The 13,710-nt window shown below is 40.9% G+C and overlaps 1 protein-coding gene across 2 annotated transcripts in view; it reads right to left on the reverse strand.

The window, feature by feature from the left end:
* Positions 1-13,710, reverse strand: part of PPP2R2B (protein phosphatase 2 regulatory subunit Bbeta) — a 301,992-nt gene that overhangs the window by 194,599 nt on the left and 93,683 nt on the right. The gene's annotated exons all lie outside the window — the stretch shown is intronic.

The following is a 13,710-nucleotide window of genomic DNA, read 5'->3' on the forward strand; positions in this document are numbered from 1 at the left end:
AGATCTTGCCTAAAGCCAAGGTGAGCAGATAACCATATGAACAGTGGAGGAAGTTATTGGAATGTACTGTGATGCTGGCTGAAAACCAGAAAGATGTGCTAAACTGGCCAAGAGAGACTTTATGAGGCTGGGGTGTTAACTAACATTATAATTGTCTAGTATGCCAGGAAAGCATTGTCTCTGTTCAGTCCATTGCCTCTGTTCAATCCACTGAAATGGAATTTGTGGATATAGACCAGTTCTGCTGTTTCTTTTTCTAATCTTCCTTTGTAGTTTTTTTTTTTTCTTGTTGTTCTGCTGTTATGGACTCTGAGATGGAATGCCCAAGAAGACTGAGGTATTCTGTTACTGGTTTTTATGTATGCCCATTTCTAATATCTGATTTATGTTTGTTTATCCTCTAGCTCGGCCATGTAGAGCCACTGGATGACCTTGGTCAACCCCCCATCTGAAGAAAATTGCCAAGATAGGGTTGTCATAAGTTGGAAACAACTTGATACAACAACATCCTCTGGTGCAGAAGCTGGCCCAGAGGTTTGCCCAGTGTAGAGTGCTGAAAGGCACTGTTGACAGAGGAAGATATATATTACATTAGAAGATGAGCAAATGAAAGTAGCTCTAATATTGTGGGTGATGTGATGATGTCCTATGACTACATTTCCCAAGTAGATGTATGGGCAGAGTTGGCATCCGGGTTTGTGGCAAGGTCTTGTACTTGTCTCCACATCTATGATCTGTGGGTAAGTAACTGTCTGAGATTTCCTGTCTGTAGGAAAGTAAAGGCTTGCCAACAAGACCCATTGAGAGGGCAGCACCACTGGCCATTGATGATATAGCATAGTGATCTCAGTTAAGAGCTGTATGTGACACTAGTGAGATTCTGCCATTTCCTATCTTTAGTCTGTTCTGTAATAGATTAGTCCTGGGTACAAGTCTTGCCTTGCTTATTGGTTATTGTTGTTGTTTTTACTTATTTTTGTTGTTGATGTGGTTTCCATTCCATCCAGCGCTCTACATGGGGCAACCCTTGTACCATACCCGGAAGCTACAGATGGTACAGAATATGGCAGCCAGACTGGTCACTGGTACTTCCAGGGCCAGTCATATTACACCTGTACTCAAAGATCTGCACTGGCTGCCTATTCGCTTCCGGGCGCAATACAAGGTGTTGGTTATAACCTATAAAGCCCTACATGGCTTGGGCCCAGGACACCTAGAGGACCGCCTCTCCCCATACATTCCGCCCCGCACCCTCAGGACATCTGGGCAGCAGCTACTGAGGGTCCCAGGGGCTAGATTGGCCTCCACAGCAAGGAGGTCATATACTATCATTGCCCCGACCCTCTGGAATACGCTGCCCATGGAGCTCCGCTCGGCCACCTCCCTGGCCCAATTCAGGAAGGAACTAAAAACCTTCCTGTTTCAACTGGCCTACCCAGACACAAGCTCCAATTAACCCTCCCCCCCTCTGACAGCAATGGTACTTGGTTGAGTGGTTTTAATACGGGTTTTAACAGTTTTATTGTATAGTATATGTATTGCATTTGTCGTGATTTGATGTGCACCGCCCTGATCACAGGAAGGGCGGTATATAAATAAAGTTTTTATTTATTATTATTATTATTCTATGATGGGTTATGTAATGTAGCTTATGGAATGCTTGTTGTAATTTTTTTAAAAAAATTAAAATTCATTTTTAATAACATATCAATTTACAAATAATTTTGTTCTTTTAACCTAACATTCCATGTCTAAAACATAAAAAGAGACTTGTCTATTTGTTTGCCTAAATCTTTTCTTCTTCTCTCTGACTTCTTTTCTTCTCTCTGCTTGTTGTAATTTCATGAGTTTGGCATCCCTGTCTTGTGGGTCTGAACATATGAAATTGTATCACAAGGTTTGGCTGTGAACTATGGATATGACAATATGTTCAGGGTGGAAACAAGAGGCACGTAAGTACGAATAGCAGTCAGTGGGTTTGTGATACAGTGTGGTGCTTGCTCATTGTGTAGTGTATTGTAGTGTCCAGAAAATGAACTCATTCTGCCGATAGTTGCAGACTGAGATTGATAGCAGAGTGGAAGTTGTTGAAATTCTAGCAGAATGTCTTGAATCATCTCCATGAGTCCAAACTATGAAGATATCATTAATTAGATCTGCCAGATCTCTTTGTACAGTGGGGCCTCCGCATACGCAGACTTTTTTTAAGCGGCTTTGAGCGTACGCGCTCAAGCTGCTGGGCGCGCGCGGGGCGGCACGTCCCATTCAGTTGAATGGGCGCGCGCGTCCATTGCGCCCCGCGCGCGCCCACTGCACGCCGTGCACCTCCGCGCTGCCGTGCACGAGCCCCATTGTTTGCAATGGGGCTCGAGCATAGGCGGAAATCACCATACGCGGCGGGATCCGGAACGGATCCCCCGCGTATGGTGAGGTTCCACTGTATAACTTTGTTATGTGTTTGCTGTTAATGCAATGAGTAACGTTTACTTGCTTCTTTAAAATATTCATTTGGAGGACTTTGGGGACTTTGAATTTAAAAAAAAAAGAAGAAGTGATATGGCCGAGATTACAACTCATGAGCAATAAGCAAGTAATTACTTTTTTTTTTTTTTTTTGGGGGGGGGGGGGTAGGGATTCTTATGTCAGCTTTTGCACAAAGATTTCTAACCTTCACATTGACAACATTGATAGAAGGCAGTAGCTGCTAGCCTTAACTCCCTCCTCCCCTCACCCAATTTCCTCTTAGAATCACTGAATTTTTCCCACTTCACCCCTCCCCTCAACCTCTGTTTATTTGACTGGTTTTAAACACTAAGCATTTATGTCAACATTCCTAATACAGTGTAAAGCCAAAGTAACAGGAAGGTATTCATTGCACATCTGTGCTGACCTTTCCTTATCTTTGTGGAGTGGCAAAATCGACAGCAGCACTAGGAAGAACAAAACCTCTAAATCATGGGAATGTCTGCTCCTCCAAAGTGTTTCCCCTCAAGAAATCCAGCTCACGGTATAAAGGAACAAAGGCCCCAACAGAATAATTGCTCAGAAGGGGATACTAACTGTAATAGCTCTATTGTGTTTGTGTTAGAGAGGAAAATATAAGACTTAAATACAGATGAAATCACATGTGCTTTTATGGAATGGGTTACAGCTTATCATTTGGACAGTTCTGCTTTCAGGCAGCACACAAAAATTTTATTCTATGCTAGCAGAAGAACAGGCAGGTCTCAGAAACCTAATCTAGTGAATGCTTCTCATTGGCACTCATCTGCTACCTTCTAGCTATGTTTGTTTCTATTCCCAAAGTTCTGTCATAGGTTTCAGGAATTAATTGATCACTGACACAAATCTGGGCTAAAACTAAGGAGAGCTACTTTTTAGACTACAACTTTCAGAATGCCCTAGCCCAAAGTGGCCATTGCCCCTATAGGCTGGAAGGTTTCAGGAGTTGTGTTCTAAAAAAAGGTAACTTTTCTAAGCTTTGACTGAAATCATTAGGCTACTACAGGGGGACACAAGTGTGACTTCCAATGTATGTTGGTGTTTTGTGCCTTCCAGTTAACTGTAATTTATAGTAACCCTATCTGAGGGCTTTCTTGGCAAGATTTGTTCTGAGAGGGTTTGAGATTGGCTGAGGCTGAGAGGGAGTGACTTGCCCAAGGTCACCCAGTAGGTTTCCAGGACTGAACGAGGATTTGAACCCTGATCTCCTGGAATCCTAGTCTACGAATCCTAACTCCCCAACATAGTGTTTCCTTGGGGGCTCCATTCCACCTTCCTCACATGCCCCAAGATTTACTGCTTATTACTAAAAACGAGCAGTTAGCCAACGATGGGAAACATTTCACTTTGTTGAAATCTTAGAGAACTGCTGCAGGTACACAACACTGGACAGACAAATAGTTCTGGTGTATCAGTCTCCTAAAATGCTAGTACACTTAGATTGGGATCTGGCTGTCACTCCTGCTAGTCCCTACTAGAATAGACCCATTGGATAAACTGTGAAGCACTAAGTCTACACATAGAAAAGTCCCATTGATATTATGAGTCTACTTTAGACAAGTACCGTATATTTAGGCCCACAGTCTGAGTTTACAGTAACCAATTTGTTCCCAACCTGATGAATGATTACATAGAAATGTACAGAATTTGAGGGCAAAACAACCACTGCTAACTTTTCATCTGAAAACTGCACTGTGGGCTAGCATGGAAAACAGGAGTTCAGCAGGTACTCCCCAAAGAGGCAAAAGTTGTCCCCAAAGATTTGCTCACAATTCCTAGAGTTCTCTAGGTGCAGTAATTCACATTCTAACCCCCCATTCCCAGGCCCTCAAAATAAAAATCTTAAAATCCCCAAAATCCCAACCAGAGGTGCATCTATATTGTGGAAATACAGTTTGACACCACCTTAATTACCATAGCTCCATCCTACAGAATCCTAGGATTTGTAGTTTTGTGAGGTATCAGCATGCTCCAGCAGAGAAGGCTAAAGACTTTGGATTCAATAGCATGGAGCTTCAGCACTTAAAGTTGTGTCAAACTGCATTATATCTACAGTGTAGATCCACCCTAAACATGACTTTTGGAAACTTCCATGTCAGATTTCTGGGTAATTGTCATACATGGATGGATGTCATACATGATTGGATCTACTGTTGGGTAATTAGATTTGAACTAGTCCTATACTAGAGATTTTTGTGTTGCTCTAATGTATTTTATGAGACTATTATTATGTCTTTCTTCTTCAACAGCCCTTTTCAATAAAAAGAGAAGCTAGATGCATTTATTTTTAGCATACCAGTCAGCAATGTGTCATAATTACTGAAGCTTTATTTCTGGTTCATGATATAAAGTTCTTGGCTGAAGTGCACTGCCCAGCTTTCAGAAACATAACATGTAATTTTTAGACACACAGAACTGGAATTGTAGTTTGTGATATGGACCACTTAAGTAATTTGCTCCACCTCTTGTATTTGAGAGAGGAATTGACTGGCATATAAAATTTTCTTTTACTTTTGATATTTAAGATCAAATTCCTGAGTCACAGATTTAGAAGCATGAGCAAGTTGTTTTGTATCCTTTGTACTCCACAGTTCCTCATCTGTGAAATGGGAATAATAATGATGTACTTAACGAATTCTCACAACTTGACTATAAGGTAAAGATTTATAGTTTGCTGAGTTATTCAGCCTGGTCTGTCAAAGTGTTCTGGAGCCTCACCAAACTACAAATTGCAGCATTCCACAGGATACAGTCATGACAGTTAAAGTGGTGTCAAACTGCTTTGTTTCTAGTCATGGGGATACACCTTCAGTATTGAATTGGATCTGTGTGAATGTACCTTGTTGTACTGACCTCTGGAAATTGTAACTTTCAGAGCAAAAGGTTGCTTGGAAATTCAGTCAGCCTCATCCTCTCAAATTAAGTTCAAGAACATAGGGAGCTAAAACTAATTTTTGAAAAATGACGCAGATCTGGAAAATTCTTACTATGCAAACATCTAGACATGTGGGTGATAACATGAAATAACTTTTATGTCTGTATGAATATAAAGCTTTGGTTACTTTGTTTCCACATGCAAGAATGAATAATTTCAGCAATTTTCTCCCCACTCTGAAGAGAATGTTGCTGTACAATTTTTAGCAGTATCCCAATTTTAGGACTCTGTGGGAAAATACATTTGCATTAAAATGCTTTTCCTGTGCCGGAATCATACCTTGTAGCATAAAAATGTGTATTTTGCATAAAATACATTGATTCCTGCAGAAGAATATTGTATTCTGCTCAATACATACATGCAGGAATACAACACAGGTTTTCTGCTCAGGATCCATGTGTTTATGTAACATGTGCAACCTGCATGCCATTTGTGTAAAAAGTTAAACAATTTGCAAAAATATTTGTATTCCTGCAAAGAAAAAGCATGTGTAGTTTTCCCATATGTATTTTCTGTGCAGAACACAATGTGTTCTTGAACAGTGGCACCACACATTTTTCTTTATAGTTACAGTTGCTTGCAGTCATATTACTGCAGGACATTCCTGCTCTGTAGTTATCAGTCAGAATACAAAGACAGAGAGGCAATAATTATCATTAAGTCCTTGGTTTTCTTTGAGGCCTGATTGGTGAGAGCCGATGAGGAGGCTTCCTGCACAGCACATCCATAATGGCTTCTGCCTATTTTGGATTGAGTGGTTAAATTGGAACTTGTAGCCCTGATTTAAGCTGTGGGTGAGCATATTTTTGTGGGGGGGAGACAAACACTAAGCAAATTATGTTCACTTTCTAGAGAGAAATTGGCATTTTTGAAGACTAAATCCTTGTTACGTACAGATTTGCCAAGCTCATCTTTGGAGTTACAAAGGCTTAAACCTTCCTACTGTGCTCCCCAACTCCAAAAGGTAAAATTCACAGGTGAATGAATTCTGAAGAGACTACTGAATACTTACATAGTAAGCAAGACTGTTGTACACCCACAGCCCTGGGCCCTCAAGTACATGCAGCAGGGCACGTTTCTGATATGCGAGACTGTGCAAGTTCCAAGATTTACAGAAATTCTATTCAGGCAGAAAAGGGGTGGAGGTGAAAACAGCTTTCTTCATTTATATAACTATTTGGCAACTGCAGTCATACAGCTCTGTTCTTTAGTTCAAAAATATGAAAATACTACAGTTAATACAAGATTTTCTGCAGAAGCAAGTTTCTTTAAGAGGAAGAAGCTACTATCCTAGTCATATAGAGCTCTTCTCATACCAGATTCCAGTTTCTTTTCTTTTCTTTTTTTTAGCTTTTAAGATTCCAGCACAGCAAAACCTAGCCCTTTTTAGAAGACTAAACTTTTCAAAATTCTGTCAATGTAAGGAAAACGCATTCATTTCTTCTCTATAGAACAGACTGGAACTAGAGTGAGCAACTGTGGCGAGTCTGGTGTATGCTGTATCTCTGTACTGTAGAAATGATGCAGTTTGATACTGCTTTAAGTGCTGTAGCTCCATCCTATGGAACCTTAGGATTTGTAGTTTTACAAGGTTTTTAGCCTTTTCTGCCAGAAAGTGCTGGTGCCTCTCCAAACTACAAATCCCAGGATTCTGTAGGATGGAACCATGGCAGTTAAAGTGGTGTCAAACTGTTATCTCGACAGTATAAATGTACCCTAAGGGCCAAAAGTAGCAAAAGGAATCTCCTCCAATAAATAAATAAAATAAAACAAAAAATGGAAGTTGCCAAAGATGCACTTCTAGTTTTGAACAGTGGCGGACTTATGTCAAACATAGGAAATGGAATTCAACCTATTTAAAGAGTAAACTATCTTTCCAAACTTTGTTCATATCCGGCCTAGAACATTTACCAACAATATATGTCATACAGAATTACGGAACCAACAGCAAAAAGGCTGTAGGAGCAACCTATACAGGTACATGTAGTATAGAACAAGATCTAAACACCTGCCATCTTCAAGAAATCTTGGCTCTCTCTTTAACAGCATAGGTCACTTGCAGATCACTCTCTTTTCTTGCCAGAATCAAGTATGTGAAGCTCTCCTTTACAATACAAGAGGGAAATATTGTGCTACTGAAAGGTTAAGGATACCTTGAGCTATCGTCAGTGTGATACAAGTTCTATATATGTGTTTTAAAGGTTGCCCTGAGGCATCTGAAGGTAGAAGAGGATGCAGCTGAAGGGGGAATTCATGTTATGAAAGCTTTCTAGGTAAAACTGGAACACTCAGCTCACACAGGTCAGGAACAGTATAGACATTAAGATGGGAGAATAAGGGACTCAGGAGATAATTAAATATAAGAAAGGAAATATTAGGTTTTGCAACTGATTGCAAGAGAGGGATAAACGTGTTAAAGTGCATTTGACTCCAGAATATATGGCCTAGGGGAAAAGTGGAGCAATGGGTCCGATTATCAAGGAATAAGAAGGGAGACCCAAATAAGAAGGAGGAGGAGGAGGAGAAGCAGCAGTATCAGCAGCAGCATCTGTTCAGGACTTGCTTAATGCTTTCCAAAGAAAAATACAAATAAAACCCCTTATCTACCTATATCATCACTGACCTAGGATATTTCTTCATTTAGACTCTTATTTTCCCTTCTTTCATGCAGTTTAAGCCAATCCCTTTACATATGATGATCAACTGATGGAATTAACAATTGTTCTTCCTCTTCTGACATTCTCCTACATCTTTCAAACACGATGTACACTATCAGTTTCTACCTAAACCACCATTCTCCACACAAAACACATTGTCCTTTCATAACAGCACTCTACCAACATACCTGCAAACAGACTTCATTTTGCATGGCTCAGCTAGCTGAGGTAGAAGGATCAATGTTCTCAGATCAACACAACTCCAGAGCCATCAAACTAAATTATCTTACATTTAATAAGGGCACAAAAGAAGGGTGAAATGAACATAGGAATTCAAAGAGTGTAAATGACAACTTCCAGTTTATAACTAACTTTAATAGGCAAGACATGAGGAACTTTATCATACCTGCATCAATGCAGCATACCTCACCAGTGGCCGGAATGGCTAGAACTGGTGAGATCCATGTACATTGATAGTGCTAAATATATCATCATCATCATCATCATCAACAACAACAACAAGTACCTGGTGGGCATAGGTTCCCCATCCTTGATAGAGATTGATTCCAGTGTGCCTATTTTCTATTACAAAAGTTCTTTGAAACAATATCTGTGTTTCCTAAAATGTTCACATAGCTTGTTCAATCTCTTGTAACATTTTCCAGATAAATTCATTATGAAGTACTCTTCCTGTAGCAGAAACAACTTTACATTGTTCAATTCTGTCCTGAGAGAAACAAGTGTATATGTGTGCGCGTGTCTGTTAAATGAATAGAAGTAATAGATGGCTACATGTTGTGATATAAAGTAGGAGTAGCTGCATAACAACAACTGGGCTTCTGCCTTTGGATTATATGGTCTGTATTCCCAATAAAATTTTATTGGTAGAGTATGGCTTCCTCTAGGGAGGGCCACCTAGTGGCTGACTCCATAAAAGTCAATTCATTTCTTACTAAGCTCATAATAGCCTTTTTCCTCTTTGCCCACTCACCAAGAAGTCTGCTTACATAGTTATGTCCCTGATCCCTCCCTCTACAATTTACTGCTAATTTATCAAGTGACTCGCATGTTACTTATTCTGTAAGCTCTTGCCAAAACAATTATACTGCACAGCTGCTTGGGAGCAGAACAGAAGAGAAAGGGTTTATTGTTTCATATATGATTTCCTGGCATTCACACACAGTTTTTGACAGACCACAAAGCTTGCAGGTGAAAGCAAAACCTTGTAGGCCTCTGCTCTCAGGATCAGGTTCATTTTTGTTTCCAAGCCAACAAGCGAGTTCTCAAGTTTCTTGCTCATTTTTATCTCCTGTCCCTATCTCATCAATAACTAGAGCCATTGAGTTAAGCCCATTCCCTTGGTATGATTGGTCTAATCCTAGTTGTTCACTATTTACTTTAGTAATTTCTTTAGGAGGAGACACAGCAGCCAGTCAAAGATCTCCCCCTATTACATGTGATCTGGTCCTGAGAAATCAGGGCAGCTGTCCAGCCATGTAGCAATGCACAAAACAAGTGGCTGAGTAGAATAGGTGTTGCCACAGCATCAGCAAGAAAGCAAGTGACATTATTTCTATCAGATCTTGTGCATTCTTTCTAGTACATCTGTGGAGTTTCTGTTCCTATAGGCAGTAGGCAAGCCTGTAACTAACTGTTAATCACTGAACCTGAAAGATCTCTTGAATTCTCAACTGATTTCCTATATGTCTTTTGTTGGGTTTGCTGGGAGATGTCTTAAACATCTAAATGCTCATAACTTCTAGCTGGAGGCCTGTTCAAACCCATAAACCCTGGATGATACTCAACAAGGGTTTTGCAACAGTATGCACAGCTTTTGTCTGGGTTCCTGGTTTTCAATGTGCTCCTATTCTTTTTCCTCTACTCCCACACTGAACAGATTGTATCTGATTAAAGGTCCACTAAAAGCATGGACTGTTTCTCCTTTTTTTAGCTTTCAACTTGGACATATCCCTGATATAAGGATCCCATTACCCCTTTACTTCTGGAAAGTCTTTTTTCTATTGTTCTCCCAGTACTTTATGGGAGCACTCCACTGCCTTTACTGAACAAACCAGAATAAAGGACTGTGTGCTTTCAAGTAATGCTTCCTGGAACAGCTCTACTAGACAACAGCTGTCTTTCAATACAATAGAATCAGGTTCAGAGTAGGAAATGGTTCCCTTCAAACAGGGGTGGGAATTGTGTGCTCTCCCAAAGGATCTTTTTCAAGATCCCCAATCTTTCACAAGACCACCCACTCCCACTTGGAAAAAAATCTATTTTTTTTAACTCCACAGTGATAATCTTTATTCTGGAAACCTACAAGAGCAATGTATTACCTTTAACCTTCATTCTCCAAATCTCAAAAAAGCAACCATATATAAACTGCAAAAAGTAACTCCAATCATAGGGGTGATAACTGGTCTTTGTTCTTGCAATGGCTGCCCGCCCTTGCCCTAGAACATTAGAGCTAAATTCCTTCAGCCATTTATGTTAAAAAATGTTTAATCCCTAAAACACACCTCAAAACATGTATAGATAAAATGCAAGTAGGCCAGCAAAGACATTATTATTGTTAGGGTACCCAGAACCAGGAATATGGTCATTCAAACTACAGTAACTGTTCCCACAATGGTGTTTGTCATATTCAAAAGTGTAGCTATAACACACACACACACATAAAAAGCTCAGTTCTGAATGTCATGAGGCACTTGTGAAGCATTCATGACCACATATGCTGGGAGGGGGGAGTTGTTTTTGGAGAACAACTGTTCCCACAGGCTTCAAATCAGGAAAGAGCCCCTGGCATGGCAAATCACTGTATGCCATGAAAATATTAATAGTAACATTTCTCCTTTGCTTTGCTTCACCAGAATTAGAGGGAGGGATGAGGTACCAAGCAGAAGAAAACACACTTAGGTCTGTTTAAGAATCCTATAAGGCCTTATTCAAACAAAAAACATGGACCAATCGGGCACAGAGAATACCCACAAAGCAAGATATAAGTCTATCCACAGCAGAACTGGAATGAAGACTCTTTGGGAGCAGGAAAGACATTTAGCAAACAAATATACCTAGAATACTTCACTTGGTAGAATCAACTTTGGTTTTGCCAAAGGCTCACCAAGAACCCAGTGCAAAAGATATGGCTACACTCTTTGAATATGACAAACGCCATTATGGGAACAGTTACTGTATTATGTATATCCATTTTCCTGGCTATGGGTACTTAGGCCAGAATCCAGACCTATTGTGGCACTGTGGACTTTCATGGGGTGGGGGGCGGGGGAGGAATCATATTGCCTGAAATCTTGATGGGCCTTTTCCATCAGTCCAAGGACCCAGTGGGATCCTGGCATTAAAATTAAAGTATTATGATTCCAATCTTTGATACAAAATTAAACATATATTCCTGGTTAATGCAGGAGTTCTTTATTTCAGCAATACAATGTAGCTGAGGATATTTTTTGGCTAAGTTCCTGAAAGTCAAAATTACTTCCTGATGTACTGAAAATCACCTAATTACCAGCAGATCTGGATCTATCTCCAATCCATGCCTGGGGACATGTCAATCTTGCCTCCTACCACCAGTGTCTCATGGTCTCAGTAGGGAGGGGGAATCACTTTCTCATGCTACGCTGAGCCCCTCCCTTCAGTTGGACCATGGGCTACCTCTGCCTCCTACCCTTGACAACATGAATACAGTCACCCCTTCAAGTTAGCGGACTTGAAAATCCACAGAGGGGTAACTGCCATGGGGGGCATGCCCCATTCAAACCTATAGCGCTTGAATATGTGTGAGTTTTGGAACTTGAGGGGGGTCTGGAACGGATTCCCCATGAGTTCTGTTGAGTTCGATGAGCTACAATATCCAGAATTAAGAAGTGATGGATATTTGGTAACCGCTCACAAGGCTGATGTACTGTACCCAGGAAAGAAGAAAAGAAAAGAAAGAAAAAGAGAAGAGGAAAAGGAGAAGATGGAGACACAAGCTGTATAGAACCAAAGTTGAACCTACATTTGTTTGATAGACATGTGTTTCAAAGAGATCTTTAAAGCTTTCCAAATTTCAGAAGTGGATTTCCCCAATGACACCTTGAGAAAATCTTATCCATACAACAAATTAATGTAACTACTTCTTGTGTAACATGGCTATCCCTGAAAATAGGTGGATCTGAAGCATTGGGTTCACAAAGCAAATAATTTCTAGCTCATGGGCATCTTCATTTGAAAATGATCCATCACAATAAAAACTTCTGACAGATGAGGAATCATGCTATGCCAGAACCTTTGTTGAGGATAAGATCCAGCACCTTGGTTTGTGCCATCAAATTTCAGACTAAAATCTGAAGCAGATTTTCCACTTCCATGATATGGAAGCCACAAGCTACCCTTCATTCCCTTAATGACAAACCAAAGGCATAAACATCTGAATAGTAGACACCCAAATTCAGACTAGGTCTCTGAGAGCTTCTCCATTTCTTGGCCTACACCAGCCACCTCCACTCAAGAGAAGCTCACCTTCAGCTTTTCCTCAGTTGTGTTTTTTAATATAAATATAAATCTGACAGTCAGCCAACATTTTTTTAAGTAACCATAAGATTTGCCAGCTCTTCCTCTGAAATATAGCCTACAGCACATGGCAGTGGTTAGTGGTTTCCTATGCTTAGCTTCCATAAGCTAAGACCCAGCTTAGCTTCCAAGATTAGACAGGATCTAGTGCCTTTATCTTATGACAATTGAAATACTGTACAATCTTACAATCTTCTAAGGGCTTCTTATCTGTTTCATTATGGGTAAATGAAACATTAATGTAGTCATTTCCTTCGAGCCAACAGCTGCCACATTCCTCAGAAGAGGTGGATTTTGGATGCTATTATACTCAAAAGAACAGAATGTCATACAATATAAGACAACTCAAAATGCTTAACATGTTGTTGTTCATCCTTTGGCTTAAGGCTGGTTTCCAGTCCATCGCATCCATTGTCAACCCTAAAGATTTCAGCTTTTAAAAGAATGCAGGAGGTGGGTGCCACAAGAACACACTATGTGTACCAAGCATACAATGTCGTTTCCCACATTTGCGATGCATCTAGTTTTGTTGCTCTGGACAATCAGCAAAGCTTTGCAGAGAAGGCACATAGACTGGCTCCACCCTATTCCACCTATTTCTGGTAACTGCATCCAGACTGGGGAGATAACCCAGTTTGGCACTGTTTTAACTGTCCTGGGTCAGGCTATGGAATTCTGGGAGTTGGGAGTTGGTTGTGGGACCGGGCTCTGGGCCCCACAACAAACTCCAGCTCCCAGAATTCCATAGCCTTGACCCAGGACAGTTAAAACAGTGCCAAACTGGGTTATCTCCCCAGTGTGGATGCAGCCCTTGTTTCACTCTCCGTAGCCATCCAGCCTCTCCATTTGATGGCCAGCTACCTTCAGTCCTCCCTTGCCTAAAAAGGGGGAAGAGAGCAAGCCCCCTTCTCCTCCTCCCTCTCCCCTGGGCCCCTTCCCCTCCCTTCCGCTCCCGGTTGATTCAGCAAAATCCGAGTGCTGCAGGATCCCTGCTGCTGCATTCCTTCCCTCCAGGAGCCTGTCGCCACCGCCACCTGTCTTCAC

Source organism: Sceloporus occidentalis, unplaced genomic scaffold, assembly GCF_023333645.1.
Source record: "Sceloporus occidentalis isolate IW3139 unplaced genomic scaffold, rSceOcc1.0.p SCAF_1, whole genome shotgun sequence".
Classification (NCBI taxonomy): Eukaryota; Metazoa; Chordata; class Lepidosauria; order Squamata; family Phrynosomatidae; genus Sceloporus; species Sceloporus occidentalis.